The sequence below is a fragment of the Vulpes lagopus genome, chromosome 16, assembly GCF_018345385.1.
Source record: "Vulpes lagopus strain Blue_001 chromosome 16, ASM1834538v1, whole genome shotgun sequence".
NCBI classification, from domain to species: domain Eukaryota; kingdom Metazoa; phylum Chordata; class Mammalia; order Carnivora; family Canidae; genus Vulpes; species Vulpes lagopus.
The window spans coordinates 10,421,253-10,443,610 of record NC_054839.1 but is presented as its reverse complement, the minus strand read 5'-3'; the positions used below and the strand labels follow the sequence as shown (position 1 = coordinate 10,443,610).

The following is a 22,358-nucleotide window of genomic DNA, read 5'->3' as shown; positions in this document are numbered from 1 at the left end:
AAGAGATTTTCAAAAGGAACACCTTTAGCATTTTAAATGGCATTTTATATGAAGAAAATAATTTATAAAACACAAGTAACTGCAGAGCTATGCATGGAAAATTTTACATTCACACAAACATAAAATATCACTATTTCTTCTCTTAGTCACACAGATACTACCATTTAAGAAACCAGAGGTCATCCCACTCAGTAGGCAGGTAAAGTCCTAACCCAGCTTTCTTCCTACAAGAACCAAGAACAATAATGGTCAGCATGAAGGCCTTTCAACCTGTGGATCAACCACCATTAGTAGGAAATTAACCACAAATTCACCACAAGCTAAGTTAAACATGAAGGAGAAACTTGCCTTCATTATCAAATATGTCAAACATATATTGACTTAAGACATATTACTTTCATCTTTTAATAATGAATCTACTCTGACATTAGAATGCATATTTTCATCAGTGGGGATTTTAGGAAAAAAAAATCCTTTCAGATATCAAAATGGAAACCCTCATTAGATTAGAATTGGAAACCTAATTAGGAAGTCTTTTGCTTTATTGGGACTTCCCCATCAAGTCACTAACTCCATCATAATCCATGAAACTCAATTTTGAATTCAGTGACATCTATCATTACCAGCTCTTAATGAAGCAGCTTAGAGAATAAAAATGGGAACAGAAAGCCAAGATTTCTTTTTTTTTTTTTTTAATTTTTATTTATTTATGATAGTCACAGAGAGAGAGAGAGAGAGGCAGAGACACAGGCAGAGAGAGAAGCAGGCTCCATGCACTGGGAGCCCGACGTGGGATTCGATCCCGGGTCTCCAGGATCGCGCCCTGGGCCAAAGGCAGGCGCCAAACCGCTGTGCCACCCAGGGATCCCCAAGATTTCAATTTCAAATAAAATGATGAAATCTGTTGTAGGATATTTAGGAAAATAAAATAATTTCCAGAATCATCTATCTTTAGTAATAAATAGGCTATCAAAAAGATTCATTGAGAAATTTTCAGAAATAGTTTATATTATTCAAAAAACTAACAGTATGATAAACCATTTAATGTACATTATCTGACCCAGATGTGAAGTATAAATTCAACTAAGTAACACTGAGGACTCATCTACTTTACACGAGAGGATATATAATGCCTCCTGAAACACACACACCACACACAAACACACACAAATCCTCCATGGAAAAAGTGATATTATACATCCAACTAATGCATAAGATGGAATAATTTATAATAAATCTATAAACAGTGATAGACGAGATAGGGAGATTAATTATATGAAGAGTTTAGAGAAAAAAAAATGCTAGTTCCCAAATGCCTAGTAGTAAGAGGATCAACCAAATTTGGTAATTCATATATTGGAGAAGTCACAAAAGAGATTGAAAGCAAGCCCTGAGGCTTGGAGTCTGAGTAACTAAGAGGACGATGACTCTGTTAAGTGTTATGATCATCATATGGTGATTTAAGCCTCATGAAGAGAAAAACTGCACTCGGGGTACCACTGGTTCTGAGTGTGTGTGTGCATGCAAAACATGCCTGCACACACACATACACACACACACACAAAATCACATATAAATAAATAATTTAAGGATATGATGGTTGTCCTCAAAACTTCACAAAACATCTTTTACTACAAGCATCATATTTGCCCTGTATATTTCATAGTTAGCTGAAAATAGAAATTAATTAGAATCTGAATATAGAATACGGCCAACATAAAATTGAATTTTCTCTGAGCCTAATTTTAATGGATATCCCACAAGATAATGAATACAAATTATTTAAGGTTGCACTTTAAATATTCCCTTGAGTTTCTTAATATACCAAGCAAATGTTCTCTTCATTCATTCATTCATTCACTCAATGTATAGAATACCTTCATGATCTTGACAGTGTTTAAAGCAATAATGCTACAGGAGTGAAAAGAGAAACAAAAAATCCTGCCCTTATGTGATTTACATTCTCAGTTTAAAAAATGTTAAATATACAATATATATTGATAAGTATTATGAAGAAAAATAAATGTAGTTTCAAATTGACTTTTAATAAAAAATATACTTTTTTACTGGGATGTTAGGCAGAAAGAGAAAAATATCACTTGATCGTTAAGAATTAGGCATAGCTGTGATTGTTTTTAAAAATGCAAAGAATTCCAAACACAAAAACTGAAATTTTTACGGGACTCAGCAGAGAACTCTTTTAGAGTAGTTCTATTTTTAACTTTTTGAGGAACCTCCATATTGTCTTCCTGAGTGGCTGTACCAGTTTGTTCTCCCACCAACAGTATAGAAGATTCCCCTTTCTCAAATTCCTCACCACCCTGTGATCCAGCAATTTCACTACTGGGTATTCACCCAAAGAATACAAAAATACTAATTCAAAGGGATACGTGCACTCTGATGTTTACAGCAGCATTATCTACAAGAGCCAAATTATAAGAGAGCCCAAGTGTCCATCAACTGATGAATGGTGTGTATACATATATACACACATATAAGATTTAAGATACAAAATAAACAATAATAGGGGAAAAAAGAGGAAAACCAAGAAACAGGCCCTTAACTAAAGAGAACACACTGATGATCACCGGAGGGGAGGTGGGCGGGGGGGGCGGCGGATGGAGGAAATAGGAGATGGGGATTCAGGAGTGCACTTGGGATGAGCACTGGGTGTTATATAGAAGTTGTATTTCAGGTAGAAATTGTACACCTGAAACTAATATTACACTACGTTAACTAACTGGAATTTAAAAACTTTAAAAAAGAAAAGAAATAAAAACAGAAAAGACCAAAAAAGGAACTACTTTAAAAATAGGAATGATTAAAAGTAAATGTTAGGCAGAAAAAGGATCACTGGGATCACTGGGTACACAGACCCCTAACAGGATGAGTTTATATGGTATTTTCCCCAAACAGTATTATTTTATTTATTTTTTGTCATTAAAAATTATTATACAAAGTGTCACTACAATTAACTTCCTTTGCTCCTCATAACTTGCTTTAGTAACAAATTACATTCAGTAAGATACAGGATGAGATCTCATTATATTTAGGATTATTTAAACTGTAAAAGTGATAAACAATGATAGTTCTTGTGAAAGAAAATTCACATTATACCTGTATATGTCTTTAACTGATGTTCAAGTATTATATTTTTTAAAATAGATTTTCAAAATTAAACTTATAAAAGATTTAACATTTTAGCTTTAACAAAACTTGCCCTTAAGTTGGCACAAATAAAGTCAATTTTGAAAAATTGGGGCCCCACAAATTTAGAATATAAAGCTATCAAAATAGAGTTGACTGAACTTTTATTTCTTACTTACTTTATATATTTGTTTACTAAGGAAATTGATGTTGCCACAATGACCTAAAGTATATTATAAGCCATATAAAAGGTTGGGTTATTTAAAATCACTTTAAAAGCCCTGGTGGGGATCACAAATAAAGTATGCGAACGAAGTGCTAACTCAAATGAGCTCACATTATATAAACTGGCTTAGCAAAACTTCCACTATGTAATATAGAAAACTATTTCTGAATTAAGAAGTCATTTCACAGGATGCCTGGGTGGCCCAGTGGTTGAACATCTGTCTTTGACTCAGATTGTGATCCGGGAGGTCCTGAGATCAAGTCCCAAATCAGGCTCCCTATGGGGAGCCTCCTTCTCCCTCTGCCTATGTCTCTGCCTCTCTGTGTGTGTCTTCCATGAATAAGTAAGTTAAATCTTTAGAAAAGGAAGACATTTCAGTTGCATTGTTTGGAATGTGCTCTGCTTTAGACTTTCCAGGAATTCATTGTGGCATTTACCTGTTGCCAACAAGACCACCACACACTAGATGGTATGTAATAGTGAATTAGAACTGGCTTCTTTTGACTTGTGAAATAAACCACTGGGCATAAGTTTTGTATATTACTTTTTGGCTCATGTTCCCAAGAGGCATTTAATATTATAAAAACCTTTAATAAGCAGTGGTACAGCGAGCTAGGACACAAAAACCAGTAACACTCAGATTCTCACCCCCCACTTTAATTTTTAAGTTTTGCTTTTTAGTGTTCATTATTCTTTTTTAAAAAGATTTTACTTATTTATGAGAGAGAGGGAGAAAGCAGGGAGTGAGCAGAGGGAGAACGACAAGCAGACTCCTCTCTGAGCTACCAGCCTGACATGGGGCTCCACCTCACAACTCTGAGATCTCGACCTGAGCTGAAACCAACAGTTGGATGCTTCACCCACTGAGCCACCCAGTCTGTGCTCATTATTCTTCATGCTTGTCTGTCTTCCTGAAAAATTCTCCCAAGTTGGTGCCAACTTTTTCCTCCAGACTCTGATCTGGCCATAGCCTAGGCTGATTAATGCTTTAGCTCACACATAATGCAACAAGCAGCCACTCAGCTCATGTGTATAAAAACTGTTCCTATTGTGTAACTTATAGAATTGTCCTTTGTAATTCCCACCTGTTGTTGAATGAATTATAGTTTACTCCCTCCTGTTTATCAATTCCAGTTGTGAAGTTTGGGTTTCCCACTTAAATCTTCTGTAAACATACTCTCTGGTGCTACATTAAAAAAAATAGTCTGTCCCCATCATAAATATTTGAGTCTTTTCTGAAGATTCATAACAACTTGAGACTAGACAATCTCAGGCTCCTAGCACAGAGTGTGACATATAGCAGATGTTAAATGAGTGAATTAGGTAAGGATTTGTACATTATCTCAGAGAGTTTCTGCAGATTACAATGTATATAGTAAGAATGCCTCTTGAATGCATCCCATCACACATCCATTCTTTGAAATTAGTATTGTTCCTTAAAAGAAATGATTCTTTGATTCCTGGCAAAGATAGAAAGATATATTATTATCTTTCTGGGTAATACGTTAAAGTTAAGACTTTTTTTCCCCTGTATTATCATGAAAAACCACAGATAAAATTAACTTTTGGATATTTCCTGGATGCGTACCGTTTGACTACACAGAGCTGACATGCCAAGCAAACAGGAATTGGGTCTAGGCATACATAATTTGTGCACTATAATGTAATTGTAAACATGACTGAATTGATATTTATATCATGTTAATCATTACTGAGAATCACTAAGGCTTCATAAGTCTAAATAACTTTAAATAAATAAAATATAGATTTTGAACCTGACGCTTTGAAATATAATCTCATAATACATTTTGTCTGACACATTTACCAAATTCTCTTTTTGATTGTTTGTTAAAAACTTTTAACCATAATTGGTGAAGTATGTCTATATTCTTTTAAAATCCTACTGTATTAATACCTGAGTTATATAATATTTGCAAATAATAAGCTGATCCTTTTCTCTACTTCCAAAATATGTAACCAAACCCTCATACACATGGTACTCAAGAAATTTTAACACCTAAATATGACAGAAAGGTTTTAATTTGCTTGTTCCATCAACAAAAATGGAGAGAATGCTAGAGCTATAAGCAGAAATCAGCATGCTGGTGGCTGAGGAGTTATTCAAGAGCTGTCTGTCAATTTTTACAAAGGTAAACACTCAGAGGCTGCCAATCAATTATGCAGTATAAGAGAGTCACTTAAATTGCCATGCAAGTATTTAATAAGCAGAGAAACCAAACACATTTATCTGAAGACATTTATAGGGATATAGTTTGCAGTTACAAAATGATATGCCCTGGTATAGTTTTCCAAACACATGATTTATTGTTCCCAGTTCCCAGGGCCCATCTGTCACTGTGCCTTAGCATTATTATTTATCACTTCAACAGTGCTCAGAGCATGCATGTTACTTTTACCTAGGTATATTGCCAGATGAAAAATAGACAACTGATAATTGTCTGCAGATTCTGCAGTCTTCAATACATGGAATGCCCTACAATACCACAAACATCTATCACTCAAATGGTTTATTTTTATCTCCAGGGACCTGGTGAGCTAGAATGCTTGTCAGAATAGGAATTAATGGGGAGGTAATTAGAAACAAATTATTTGGGAATGGGAATGAATTGGCAGATACCTTCAAGCATGGGGAACATTATAAAGGATGTGAAATCTTTCAAACAATACATGTCTTCCGGTAAGAACTGTCTTTAAAAATTTTTGAAGTCCCAAATCACTATGTAACTAGAAGAACCATGATAAAGAATCAGCATGTGTGTTACTGGAAACACTGAGGCTGCCCACAAATCCTGTAAGAAGGTACAGTGTACAATGCATGTATAGCTCTGTTGTTCTTTTGAGCTCAATCTTGTGCTGGCATTGATCATCCACTTAATAGGTAAGTGTCAAGTGCATCACGATCTTCCTTTTCCCTATCTTCCCTGAGAAGGTTAGTTTTTCACAGGACCTAAGACTGGAGTCTCCCAACTCAGTCACTTGATCTTATTTCATCAATTTTAAGACACACTACCCTCCCATCCCACTCCAACATAGTTTAACATTTCTAAATTTAGGATGTATCTTGTAATCAATGCATCAATTACAATCTTACATCTTACAATCAAAGTATAATTAGCAGCACTTTCTCTTTCATAAGAGGTGTAAAGTGATGCCTCATCTTACTACTGATGACCACATAGATTTAATCAAATATGGTAGGTAGTCCTTTCATATACTATTTATTTGCTTATTTATTAAGTTCACATGCTCCCGCTTTCGTTTGGTGCATACAAAACACCCACTTCTGAATTTAATATGTACAAATAATTGAGTGATAGGTGTTTTAAATGCTGTTTATTATACAGAAATGTACAAATGGATTGTTATCTTGTGTTAGAGAGTGATTTAGTGACATTTAGAGAAGTTGGTTGGGGGTTCTGTAATGCATTATTAGTTTTCCCATTTAAATTGATGGAATATAGGCTCCAGTTTTCTGAAAATATGCTGAAATATATTTGCTGGAATAGATCAGACACAGATAATGAGGAGTGCTTACATGTGCTTTATAAGTCTGATCCATAAAGTGGCCCAGCCATTCTCTGAAGACAGGGCTCTACTCTTAGTCTCTTTGAGGGCGGTAAGCTCATTATAATAAGTCTTCCAATCAACGTCTGAATGATTAAAGGGAAACTTGGCAACTGTACTTGGGTTTGAGAACATAACTCTTATATTTTTATTGTATCTTAAGTATCTTAAATTTATATTTATGCATATTTTAATATATCAGGCAAAACACGAGGTCAATAAAATTAGTGGGCAATACTAGCTGCACTACGTTTGTTTTTTTGTTTGCTTGTTTGTTTGTTTTTTACGACGTTTGTTTTGAAAAACAAAGTTTCTTGGTTTGGTTTGCTATAGATGCTTCTACAAACTAAGTTACTATTAGATCACATTACCTTAAGCATTAGGTATGAATTTCAGGTGTGCCATAACATTGCTAAAGCAGACTAGGTATGATGTTAGAGCACTGCATATGATTATAAGCAACAATACACTGGTTTGCTTTTATAAGCATTTTCTATGGATTAACATAGTTTTATCCATTGAAAACATTCTTTCAAAAATAAAAAACAAGAATTCCCCAAATCTCTGACATATACGTACATCGACTGACATGTTGTCTTCCATAGAAGTCATATGACATACTGGTGTTACTAAATGAATAACTAAATCTGACTGTTCCACAGAAATATATTAGTTGGAAATCAGTGCATATAGTATGATTTCCATTCAAAATAATTGTACAGCTGTGTTACAAACAATGTGAAAACTTGTTAAGAAAAGTGCAACCTGATGCTTAAAACACAACTATATATATATATATATACATATATATATATATATATACACACACACACACACACAAAATGAGCCCATATATGTATGGGAAAAACACAGAAGTCCTACAAGTGAACAAACACAGCACGTATTTGCAAAATTTCTGGGTAAAGACACTAAAAAGTTGAATGAGTGGTAACTGTAGTACTATTGGAAAATGAATTAAGGTGGAAACCATATGGAAATATTTTATGAAAAATAAGTTTTTTAGCAGACAGGTGCTTAATAAATGTTTAAAAACATATAGTAGGGTTAACTGAGGAGAGCATAGTAATTCAAACTTGAGTAACATGAGATCCTCTAAAAAATTATCATACAGCCCCTATACAGGCTGTTATGTTTTATTATGGAGTAACTTAAATGCCTACACTTTTCTCATGCAACTGTAAACCAAAACAAATATACAAATACAAAAATATGGAGTCAAAAAATTAAATTAGCAACACAAATGTACTGTAACAGATGCTATTTTTCTAAAACTAAGCCTTTATGAAAAGTTTATGGTTTGCTTCCAGCTTTAGTATATAATCCAAAATTGTAAGTCATATATATTAGTGTACAACTTATTTTTTAAAGGTATGACACTTTATTTTTTTTTAAGATTTTATTTATTTATTCATGAGAGACACACACAGAGAGAGAGAGGCAGAGACACAGGCAGAGAGAGGGAGAAGCAGGCTTCATTCAGGAAGCCTGACATGGGACTCGATCCCAGGTCTCCAGGATCACAACCTGGACTGAAGGCGGCGCTAAACCACTGAGCCACCCGGGCTGCCCAAGGTGTATGACTTAGTTGTTGGTGTATGTTTACAACTCAATAGCAAAAAGAAATAAACAACTTGATTTTAAAAGGGCAAAGGACCTCAACAGACATTTCTCTAAAAAAGACATATAGATGGCTAAGAAGTATATGAAAAGGCACTTGACTTCACTAACAATCAGCAAAATGAAAATCAAAACCACAATAAGATACCACTTCACATGTTAGGATTTATCAAAAAGACAACAGATAACAAATGTTGGGGAGGATGTGGAAAAAAGGGAACCCTTGTGCACTGTTGCAGGGAATGTAAATTGGTACACTCATTCTAAATTATGAAGTTCCTAAAAAATTAAAAACAGAACTACCTTATAATCCAGAATTCCCACTTCTAAGTATATATCCAAAGGAAAGTAAGTTAAGTTTTAAATACAAGAATGTAATCTCAAGTCCAATATACTCTGGTCTGTGTCTGCCATAACATGCAGGTTTGCAGAAATGTATATTACAAAAATGAGAACAAATTCATGACCTGGGACAGGGGGGGCCCCAAGGGTGAAAATTCAATAAGATGATAAATTTAAAGCCTGGTTCAGGATAATCAGACTTCCTATTTAATTATATTTAACCCAAATCTGAGATGGCATTTGAACACTGAATATTAGTTTTAATAAGATATGAGGCTGCAATGATTATTTCCAGATAATGTTAGCATGACAGTATTACTAAAATCTGCATTATATTTGTGTTTAATTCAAGAATTCCTAAATTAAAAACAGAAAAACTGTATTTGATGTTAATTTTCAATTTTAAATTCTTACGGATTGAAAATTAAAACAACACTTTTAGTTTTAGTCAACAGCTCATCATCCAAATATTGATGGAAATCAGAAAATACTAGACGGGACTAAGAGTGTTTCAAAAACAACCTGGTCATAAATCAAATATTTTATTATTTAATGATTGCTGCAACTTTTAATATTTGAACTTTTAAAACCTTTGTTCATTTGGTACTCAGTTCACTTGGTATGAATATATTCAGTCCACCTCTGTTCTTTTCATCATTAGACTCTGATATTGCAATGTCTACTGTCATGCTCATGATGTGAAATCCAAGTCTTAATTTATTAAATAACTTCAGAAAACAAAACTTTTATTCTAGGAAATGTCGTGCTTTTGTTCATTCAAGTTGGAATCTCAAATCAACACATGGTGATTTATAATCCCAATGAATATTCAAAGATTGCCATCGCCTGAATGACCAATGCACACAAGCCCTGGGGTCATCCAAGGCCCTCTGGAGAATCATAGAATTCAAAACAGGGCTAGGCTGTGCTGAGAGTGAAGTTACAGTGACATAAAGACGCCTCTGGCACCTGCACAAATCTCAAGTCCCCTGAGCTGACCTCCTGGTTTAGCTATCAATTTGGGGCACTTGACATATCTAAATCTAATGCTCAGAGTATCTGGTCTAGCAATTTTGTGAAAGACCCAGATTATCTTCAAATCACAACTGAAATCTACTGGATGAGGCATGGAAGGTGCCCACTGCACCCATAAATCAACATCTTTTCCTAGTGGGCTGTGGATCACATACTATGGCCATGCTGCCTTTCCTGGGGTTCATGCTTACTGTACTCACAATAGGCTCTCGGTGTTTCTCTGAGTTTACTTGTTTCTTGGCAAATACATTAAGATTACTGTGGCTTTGATGGTTTCTTTCAAGTGCAAATCCTGAACTGAATCTCTCTTTTGTATTTCTACCCCAATTTTCTGTGAATTACCATATAAACTTCAGAAAGTTTTTTTCAAAGCTTCTTATAAAATCTGACAATAGCAACAAGCTGGCTGGTCAAGCAGCTAGCTGAAACTAAGTCTGCAGTGAGTTGAACAGTGTGCCCCCCAAATCCATGTCCAATCAGAATCTCAGAATGTGACCTTATATGGAAATAAGGCCTTTCGAAGATACAATTAGCTATGATGAGGTCATGCTAAATTAGGGTGAGCCCTAAATCCAATGACTAGTATCCTTAAAAGAGGAGGAGAGGATACACAGGGAAAGAAGTTCATGTGAAGACAGGAGCAGAAACTGAAGCAATACAGCTATAAGCTGAGGAATGTCAAAAACTGCTAGGGGCCATCTAAAGTGAGGAAGACCAAGGAGAGGTTTGTTTTCCTCTTTCCCCTAGAATCTTCAGAAAGATCATGGGTCTGCTGACATTCTAGTTTTGGACCTGTGGCCTCCAGAACTGTGAGACAATAAATTTCTGTTGTTTTAAGCCCTTGTTTGTTGTTAGTATGGAAGAAGTAGGTAACTAATACAAACTCCAAAGTATTTGTGATCTCTGTTTAAAAGCCACTATGACAATGAAATCAGAGGACAGAAGTCAGGCAATAACAAATTCTTTGAGAGCAGCGCTCGAGAAATTAATAAATGCATCCGCAGACAAACTTCCAAGCTCACTCCTGTCCATTATCTCTTCACTATCAGGTGCATCGAACTGCATTTCCCCCCAAGACTTCTCCTCCAGATCCTAATGTAATCTGGCCAATCAGATATGCACTCTCAGAACTATGAACATTGACTTCTAAGGAGAAAGACAGAGATGGCCTGGGGCAATGTTCACAGTGTCAGCAGTGGTAGTATGTGGACCACACTTCACAGGTGTGACCTGAGCTGAGGTCATTGCAGCCCTGAGTTCAGAGCTTCCTGGAGTACACTTTTGAAGCTCAATTTCCCAGTGCCTCATTCACTCAATGTACCCAGGAGGTGTCCCTACCACTTTCTTAAAAAAAAAATAGTACAGCCAGAATTTTTTGTTTTGTTTTGTTTTGTTTTGGTCATAATGTGTCTAACACAAAGTATATGCTAAATAAACTACTATAAAGGTTAAGCAGTTGACTTTAATTTGTGTAAGATCACGATGGGAGTTTTTTTGAATTTCCCAAATTTCCTAAGAAAACAAAGCAAGTGAGATAGCATAGAGAAACATATCCACAGACATAGTCTTGAATGAAACTAACTGATAATGTGTTCCAAAATGAAGATCAAACTATTGACAATAGTAATACCTACTCAAGACCCCAGTTTGGGGAAGGTGTAGAGGGAAGGCATGCAGGGAAATTGTGGCTGATCCAAGAATTTCACAGCACCAAAACTACTAACAAATACTAGCAAAACACTTAGTGGAAGTCTCAGAGAGTGAACCTGAGAATAAATGGTAAAATTCTTAGAAATGTAACATAGCAGTCTACAAAGAATATCCTAATCTTCCAAGTGGATCTAATAAAAACTCCTTTCTAGGAGACCAGAGACCCAAGCTAAAGAAAAATTCCTGGAGTAGAATCCAAATTGGCTAGGGAAGGAATGAGAGGGACAGAGGAGATAAGGAGGACAGGGTTTGATAAGAGGGCCAGCTGTCCAGAGGAGGCACAGCCCAGACCTGGGATGGTTGCTGTAAAGAGAAGCTATATATTTTACACTTCATGGTAACAACAGAGGAAGGAACCCTCAAACTGATAATGTATGGAAGTTACTCTACCCATTAAGCAGGAGAAACTCCATTTCAAATGAACAATAGCAAGAAAGGTAATAAAACAAAATGATTATGATCAAGTCCTTATGAATATATCATAATCATATATTATGATTATATATATAATATGTATGATCAAGTCATATAAATATGTAGAAGAACCCAATAACATATAAAAATATAAGACACACAAAAAAGTAAACATACAAAGCAGATAAAAACTGTAGTAGAATATAACAAAGTTATCAAAAGAAATTAAAAATAGATGCTAAAAAAGTGCCACAAAACTGGAAACAGGAAAGCAAAGAAATGATGTCTAAATAACAGGAGACTGGGAAAAAAGACAGAGAAGTGTTCAGGAGATCACCAGAATTAGAAAGAAATGGAAAAAAAATCATTTTAGATGGAGAAGTAAACTCAAAGGAACACAAGATTGAAAAGACAGCATGGGGAGTACATACAGTAAGGGAAACAGAATACAGAATAAATAAAATGGAAAAAAAGAAAAAGAAACACATTAAGAAAATGATGGAAATAAATGACTAAAACATGACTTGGTGTAACTGGACTTAAAAGAAATCCTGAAGAACAATGAAGCAGAATAAAATAAAATAAATATCATGTGATGAGTATATTCCATAACAGTCAACAAAAGACACATTCTCATAATTCTGCTGAGTTCACTAATAAATGTAAAGACTCTCAATATTTAAGAGAAAAGATCACATCACATAGAAGGAAAAAAACATTCTCACAGCCACAATTATACCAAAAATGATGAAGTAACATATTTAAGAACCTCAAGAAATGAAAATGTGAAACACCTTAAGAAATCTAGAAATAGACTGAAAAAAGGAGACTAAATAAAGAAAAAAAAGAAAGAAAGAAAGAAAGGTAAAAGCAAAAATTAATGAGTGAGAATGAATGAATAAGCTAGTACTTTTTAAAAATCAGTAAGATAAATAAACCAATTGGCTAATCTAAAATAAAATGAAGGGTATCTGGGTGGTTCAGATGATTAAGTGTCTGCTTTTGGTTCAGGTCATGATCTTTGGGTTCTGGGATGGAGCCCTGAATGTCGAGTTCCTTGCTCTGTGAGGAGTCTGCTTCTCCCTCTCCCTCTACTGGCCCCGCCATGCTCTCTCTCAAATAAACGAATAAAATCTTTAAAAAAAATAAAGCAAAATGAAACAAAACAAAACAAACAATGCTAGCCAAGCCAGCTAAAAGAAAGTATAATCTCACAAAAAATTCAAAATTCAGAGAAAATACAAACCAGAGAAATTAAAATTATTGTAAGCAATCTTCTGTTAATAAATGAAACAAACTAAATAGTGGATAACTTCCTAAGAAAGTATACTTCACCAAAGAGATTCCACAGACCAAGCAAGTCTCAACAGAACAATTTCCACAGAAGACACAGAAACAGAAAGGAGTCCTACCAAAAAAAAAGCACTAGGACCAGATGGTTTCATAGGAGATTTATACCAAACTTTTAAAGTTATAACAATTTAAAGATGATTCAGACTATTTTAGAGCATAGGAGTATATGCACACATGGAAAGTCTAATATCAAAACCTGACAAAGATTAGACAAAATTAAAACAAGGAACAAAATAACAAATATCATCAAATAGCACATTAAACTAGAATAAAACTGTCATGACTCAACTCATTGTTTTCTAGGAATGTAAGGATGGCTCAATATTAGGAAATCTACCCTATTATAAGAGCTTAAAAGAAAAATAATCAACAAATTTTAAAAGCTATTCATGATACAAAATTCAAAAATTGGAATATTCTCTTAATCTGATAAAATATACATTATTCAAACCCTAATCCTTCAAATTACTTAATAAGGAAATATTAGAGATGTTCTAAATAAGTCCCAGATTAAACAAAGATTTTCACTGCCTCTAATACTATTTGAAATTGAGCTGACCCAATTAAATAAGTGAAAGCAATTATAGGCATCTGAATTGAAAATAAAAAGACAAATCTGTATTTATTTCTATATGCTATAAAGATATGGAAATACCAAAAATATTAATGGAAAAACTACTATAAGTAATATAAGAATTTAGTAAATTTAGAAAAGTAGCAGGAAATAATATTAACATAAAAATCAAAAGTCTTCATTTAAAATAATAACAGCAAATTAGAATCCTTAATAGAAGATAAGACTCCATATTGACAGCAAAAAGATGAAATAAATACCAAAATATAAACATTACAAAAAATGTGTAAAATGCATATAAGGAGAAGTATCAAACAGTCCTGTAAGACTCAACAGAATGGAAAGACAGCTTATGATTTGGAATAGGAAGAAGTGTGTGTGACCAAAAAAGCCATGAGCAAAGAAAAATGATAAATGCTTAAAGTAAATGCAATTTATGTCACAAAGAACTAATATTCCCAAACAAAAAATGCCTAAAACTTGAGTGAAAAATAGTAACAATTTGAAAATGGTCTTTGTATACCATCAGGTTCAACCTCACTCTGAAAAGGGAAATTTAAAACTACACTGAGTTACCATTTCTCAACCATCAGATTGGCAAATATCCAAAAGTTTTACAAACTATTTTGTGGTGACCATTTGGGAAAGAGGCACCTGTGTACATCACTGGTCAAAGTCAAAATGGTTCAGAGAATATAGAGTATACATAAACTAATAACAGAACTACCAGGACGCAATTAGCTATATCTAGAATGTAGAATGTTCTACAAGACTCATTTTCCCAATGGATCAATTTTTTTTTTTGCAGGATATGTGGGGCTGAGAACTAATTGGCATAAAAAGATTTAAACAGAATTTAAAAATATAACAAACACACTTTGTGAAGCTTGTTTGAATTCTGATTCAAAGAAGCTACCTTAATATAAAAAGAAATGTTTGAGACAATTGGGTATTTCACCTTTATGACTTGGGTACTGGCATATATTAAGAAATTGTTAATTTTGCTAGATGCAATAATGCCATGATGGTTATGTTAAAAACAATGTTTATCATTCAGTAATGCATAAGGAGTTACTTCTGACATTTTAAATCTGATTTTTCAGATTTGCTCTAAAATGAAAAGAACTGGCCACTACTGATAACTGTTGATACTGAGTTACAGGGATTCATGACAACTATAACCTCTACATCTGTGTAAACTTAAAGTTTTCCATGATAAAAAGGGTTTTAGGAGGGAGGGGGAAGGTGGCGGAAGAGTAGGGGTCCTCAACTCACCTGGTCCCACAAACTAGATACTAGTTACCTAGATAGCTTTTTAAACATCCTGAACACCAATGAATTCGACCTGAGATTTAAAGAGAGAACAGCTAGAATGCTATAGAGACTAAAGTTTTCACTTCTAACAAGGGAAGAAGGTGAAAAAAAATAAAAAAGAATAAAGTGGGCAGTGCGAGGAGCAGGGCTAAAGTGGGGCAGTGAAAAGCCTCCAGGGCAGGAAAGCCTGGCCCTGGAGAAGCGGGAACTTTAAAAATCCATGCTGGAGTTTTCCCTGCCAGAAAAGTGCTCAGCAGGGAAATCGGGCACAGGACATTGAGAACTCTCCTGTCACTGGGTGCCCCCAAGCTGTGCAGGTCAGCGCTCCTACACCTCTGCCCCCCACTCCCCTACTGAGAGGCCAGTGTGGACTGGGAGACTGTGGTTAGTTACTCTCAGGGAGCTGACTCCAGAGCTGGAGAGCTGGCCACTGCAATTTTTTTCCTCTTTGTTTCACCTTGCACCTGGGAGTGGCGGGCTGCTAGGGAACAGAGGCCTCATGAGGTAAACAGCACACACACCTGAGAGCACAGCAGGCCCTCCCCCAGAAGACCAGCTGGAAGAACATGGGAAGAGCAAGTACTTGACCAATAAGCCCTGGAAAGCTCCAGAACTGAGGGAAAATCAAGGGAAAATAGTATATAGACCTAGAGGGTCCCTTATTTTTCTTTTTTTGTTTCCTTTTCCATTATGACTTGTTTTTATATCTGACTAAAAATTTCCAATATTTTTTGTCTTTTCCCACCTTAACCACAATATTTTATCAGCTCTTCATTTTTAATTTTTTTCCTTTTTGACTTTCATTTTTCTACAATTACATGTCTTAGATATATTTTTCACTTCTGGATACCCTTCAATGTATTCAGTTTAATTCTGGTACATATATGAGATATGGGCATTTGTTTTTTGGTTTTTGGTTTTCCTGCCTCGTTTTGTTTTACAATGGTGGAAGTTAGTACCCTCTAAAACACAACCAACATGCACTCAGAACCAAGTGGAATAATGTGTTGGTTCATTCTGTGAGATAATATTCTCTCTGCCTTCCTATTCTGCCCCCCTCTTTTATCTTGTTTATGTTTTTGTGGTCAGGGTTGAGGCTTTATATAAGTATTGCTGGTTTATATAAATTTGGGATTGAGCATCTTCTAATATACAAAACAAAACACACTCAGAACTAAGAGTATCAAAAAATTAAAAAAAGAGCCAAGAGGATCATCTTCTAGGACACCTCAGGTAGACTACATTCCCTCTCCACTACCACTTCCTCACTACCACCATCCCCCCTTTTTCCTCTTTTCCTTTTTCTTCCTATTTGTTTTTGTGTTTTGTGTTTTTATTTTTATTACTTTGTTTTAAAATTTGTTTTTCACTTTAGCAGTCCTTTTATTTTGCTCTGTTCTTTTTCTTTTATTTTCTGGTCTCTAACCTCTTTGGAATCATCTAGGGTATATTTTATTTAGGTCGTGGTTGATATTTTTGACTCAGCCCACTCATACAGCCACTCTGCACTGAACAAAATGGCTAGAAGGAAGAATTTACCACAAAAGAAAAAAACCGAAAACAATACTCTCTGCCACAGAGTTACAGAATTTGGATTTAAATACGATGTCAGACATTCAATTCAGAAGTACAATTATAAAGCTACTGGTGGCTCTGGAAAAAAGTGTAAAGGACTCTAGAGACTTCGTTACTGCGGAATTAAGATCTAATCAGACTGAAATTAAAAATAGATTAAATGAGATGCAATCCAAACTGGATGTCCTAACTGCTAGGGTTAATGAGGTGGAAGAGAGAGTGAGTGACATAGAAGAGAAGTTGATGGTAAGGAAGGCAGCTGAGGGAAAAAGAGAAAAACAATAAAAGCCCAAGAGAAAAGGCTTAGGGAAATAAGTGATAGCTTGAGAAGGAAGAATATATGTCTAATTGGGATTCCAGAAGAGGCTGAGAGAGAGAGAGAGGACCACAAAGTGTATTTAAACAAATCATAGCTGAGAACTTTCCAAATTGGGGGAAGGAAACAGGCATTCAGGTCCAAGAGATAGAGAGGACCCCCCCAAAAAATTCATAAAAACCATTCAACACCTCGACATTTAATAGTGAAACTTGCAAATTTCAAAGGTAAAGAAAAAATTCTTAAAGCAATGTGAAACAAGAGATCCTCAACTTATATGGGGAGAAATATAACATTAACAGCAGACCTCTCCACAGAGACCTGGCAGGCCAGAAAGGGCTGGCAGGATATATTCAGGGTCCTAAATGAGAAGAACATGAAGCCAAGAATACTTTATCCAGCAAGGCTCTCATTCAGAATAGAAGGAGAGATAAAGCGCTTCCACGATAGGCAGAAACTGAAAAAAAAAAAAAACTGGATCTGCAAGAAATATTAAGGGGAACTATGTAAAAGAAAGAGGGAGCCCAAAGAAACAATCCACAAAAACAGGGACTGAATAGGTAATATGATTGCACTAAATTCATATCTTTCAATAGTTACTCTAAGTAGTTGCTCTGAACATGAATGGGCTAAATGATCCCATCAAAAGACAGAGGGTACCAGACTGGATAAAAAAGCAAGACCCATCTATACGCTATTTACAAGAGACTCATTTTAGTCTTAAGGACACCTCCAGCCTGAAAATGAAGGGGTGGAGAACCATTTACCATTCAAATGGTCCTTAAAAGAAAGCTGGGGTAGCAATCCTCATATCAGATAAATTAAATTTTATCCCAAAGACTGTAGTAAGAGATGAAGAGGGACACTATATCATACTTAAAGGATCTATCCAACAAGAGGACCTAACAATTATGAATATTTATGCCCCTAATGTGGGAGCTGCCAAGTATATCAATTAATAACCAAAGTAAAGACATACTTAAATAATAATACACTAATAGTAGGAGACCTCAAACGGCACTTTCAACAAATGACAGATATTCTAAGCAGAACATTACTAAAAAAACAAGGGCCTTAAATGATACACTGGACAAAATAGATTTCACGGATATATACAGAATTTTCCATCCAAATGCAACTGAATACACATTCTTCTCAAGTGCACATAGAACTTTCTCCATAATAGACCACATAGTGGGTCACAAATCAGGTCTCAACTGATACCAAAAGATTGGGATTGTCCCCTGCATATTCTCAGACCACAATGATTTGAAACTTGAACTCAATCACAAGAAGAGATTTGGAAGAAACTCAAACACATGGAGGTTAAAGAGCATCCTACTAAAAGATGAACAGGTCAACCAGGAAATTAGAGAAGAATTAAAAAGATTCATGGATGCTAATGAAAATGAAAATACAACTGTTAAAAACCTTTGGGATACAGCAAAAGCCGTCCTAAGAGGGAAATACATTGCAATACAAGCCTCCCTCAAAAGATTGGAAAAAACTCAAATACACAAGCTAACCTTGCACCTAAAGGAACTGAAGAAAGATCAGCAAGTAAAGTCTACACCAAGCAGAAGAAGAGATAATGAAGATTTGAGCAGAACTCAATGAACCAGAAACCAGAATAACTGTAGAATAGATCAACAAAACCAGGAGTTGGTTCTTTGAAAGAATTAATAAGATAGATAACCCCCTAGCCAGCCTTATTAAAAAGAAAAAAGACTCAATTTAATAAAATCACAAATGAAAGAGGAGAGTCACAGCCAATACCAATGAAATACAAACAGTTTTTAAAATGTATTATGAGGGATCCCTGGGTGGTGCAGTGGTTTGGCGCCTGCCTTTGGCCCAGGGCGCGATCCTGGAGACCTGGGATCGAATCCCACATCGGGCTCCTGGTGCATGGAGCCTGCTTCTCCCTCTGCCTGTGTCTCTGCCTCTCTCTCTCTGTGACTATCATAAATAAATAAAAATTTTTAAAAAATGTATTATGAGCAGCTATATGCCAACAAATTAGGCAATCTAGAAGAAATGAATGCATTTCTGGAAAACCACAAATTACCAAAACTAGAACAGGAAAAAATCGAAAACCTGAACAGATGAATAAACAGCGAGGAAATTGAAGCAGTCATCAAAAACTTCCCAAGACACAAAAGTCCAGGGCCAGATGGCTTCCCAGGGGAATTCTATCAAATGTTGGCAAACTGAACACCAATAAAAAATAAATTTATTATTAAAAAAAAAGAAGAAACAATACCTATTCTACTAAAGCTGTTTTGAAAGATAGAAAGGGACAGAATACTTCCCAACTCATTTTATGAGGCCAGCATCACCTTAATTCCAAAACCAAAGACTCCACCAAAAAGGAGAATTATAGAATAATATCCCTGAAGAACACAGATGCAAAAATTCTCAACAAGATACTAGCCAACAGGATCCAACAGTACATTAAGAATATTATTCACCATGACCAAGTAGGATTTATCCCCGGGATGCAAGGGTGATTCAACACTTGTAAAATAATCAACATGATAGAACACATCAAGAAGAGGAAAAAAACAAGAACCATATGATCCTCTAAATAGATACAGAGAAAGCATTTGACAAAATACAGCATCCATTCCTGATTAAAATTCTTCAAAGTGTAGGGATGGAGGAAACATTCCTTAGTATCTTAAAAGCCATTTATGAAAAGCCCAGTGAGTATCACTCTCAATGGGGAAAAACTGAGAGCCTTTCCCCTAAGATTAAGAACATGGTAGGGATGTCCATTCTCACCACTGTCATTCAACCTAGTGCTAGAAGCCGTACCCTCCACAATCAGACAACAAAAAGAAATAAAAGGCATTCAAATTGGCAAAGAAGTCAAACTCTCCCTCTTCGCAGATGACATGATACTCTACATAGAAAACCCAAAAGACTCCACCCCAAGATTGCTAGAACTCTTACAGCAATTCAGCAACATGGCAGGATATAAGACTAATGCCCAGAAATCAGTTGCATTTCTATACACCAACAATGAGACTGAAGAAAGAGAAATTAAGGAGTCAATCCCATTTACAATTGCATCTAAAAGCATAAGATACCTAGGAATAAACCTAACCAAAGAGGTAAAGGATCTATACCCTACAGAACACTTCTGGAAGAAATTGAGGAAGACACAAAGAGATGGGAAAACATGCCATGCATATGCATTTGAAGAATAAATATTGTGAAAATGTCTATGCACCCAGGGCAATTTACAGGTTCAATGCAATCCCTATCAAAATACCATGGACTTTCTTCACAGAGTTGGAACAAATAATCTAAAGATTTGTGTGGAATCAGAAAAGACCCCGAATAGCCAGGGGAATATTGAAAAAGAAAACCAATGCCAGGGGTATCACAATGCCAGATTTCAAGCTGTATTACACAGCTGTGATCATCAAGACAGTATGGTACTGACAGAAAAACAGATGCATAGGTCCATGGAACAGAATAGAGAATCCAGATATGGGCCCTCAACTCTATGGTTAATATTTGACAAAGCAGGAAAGAATATTCACTGGAAAAAGGACAGTCTATTCAATTAATGATGCTGGGAAAACTAGACATCCACATGCAGAAGAATGAAACTAGACCATTCTCTTACACCAGACACAAAGATAAATTCAAAATGGATGAAAGATCTAAATGTGAGGCAAGCATCCATCAAAATCCTAGAGGAGAACACAGGCAATAACCTTTTTGAACTTGGCCACAGTAACTTCTTGCAAGATATATCTATGAAGGCAAGGGAAACAAAAGCAAAAATGAACTATTAGAACTTAATCAGGATAAAAAGGTTCTGCACAACAAAAGAAAGCATCAACAAAAATAACAGAAAACCTACAGAATGGGAGAAGATACCTGCAAATGACATATCAGATAAAGGGCTAGTATCCAAGATCTATAAAGAACTTATTAAACTCAACAGCAAAGAAACAAACAATCCAATCCTGAAATGGGCAAAAGACATGAACAGAAATTTCACAGAGGAAAACCTATACATGGCCAACAAGCACATGAGAAAATGGCTCCGCATCACTTGCCATCAGGGAAATACAAATCAAAACCACAATGAGATACTACCTCACACCAGTGAGAATGGGGAAAATTAACAAGACAGCAAACAACAAATGTTGGAGAGGATGTGGAGAAAGGGGAACCCTCTTGCACTGTTGGTGGGAATGTGAACTGGTACAGCCACTCTGGAAAACTGTGTGGAGGTTCCTCAAAGAGTTAAAAATAGAACTGCCCTATGACCCAGCAATTGCACTGCTGGGGATTTACCCCAAAAATACAGATGCAGTGAAACACCAGGACACCTGCACCCCAGTGTTTATAGCAGCAATGTCCACAATAGCCAAACTGTGGAAGGAGTCACGATGTCCTTCAACAGATGAATGGTTAAAGATATGATATATAGGGCAGCCTGGGTGGCTCAGCAGTTTAGCGCCACCTTCAGCCCAGGGCGTGATCCTGGAGACCCAGGATGGAGTTCCACGTTGGGCTCCCTGAGTGGAGCCTGCTTCTCCTTTTGCCTGTGTCTCTGCCTCTCTCTCTCTCTCCTCTCTGTGTATTCTCATGAATAAATGAATAAAATATTAAAAATATGTGATATATATATATATATATATGAATATTAAGTCAGCCATCAGAAGACACAAATACCCACCATTTGCTTTGACGTGGATAGAACTGGAGGGCATTATGCTGAGTGAAATAAGTCAATTGGAGAAGGACAATCATATGGTTTCACTCATATGTGGAATATAAGAAATGGTGAAAGGGACTATAAGGGAAAGGCGGGGAACCGAGTGGGAAAAATTAAAAAGAGAGACAAACCATGAGATACTCCTAACTCTGGGGAACAAACAAAGGGTTGGAAGGGGAGGTCGGTGGGGGATTGGGGTAACTGGGTGATGGGCACTGAGGAGGGTACTTGATGATATGAGCACTGGGTGTTATACTATATGTTGGCCAATTGAACTTAAATAAAAAATGAAAAATAAATAAATTTTAAGAATAAAAAAATAAGGGATCCCTGGGTGGCGCAGCGGTTTGGCGCCTGCCTTTGGCCCAGGGCGTGATCCTGGAGACCC

At 35.8% G+C, this 22,358-nt stretch overlaps 1 protein-coding gene across 5 annotated transcripts in view; it reads right to left on the bottom strand.

The window, feature by feature from the left end:
* NALCN (sodium leak channel, non-selective) overlaps nucleotides 1–22,358 on the bottom strand; it is a 314,412-nt gene that overhangs the window by 271,648 nt on the left and 20,406 nt on the right. The gene's annotated exons all lie outside the window — the stretch shown is intronic.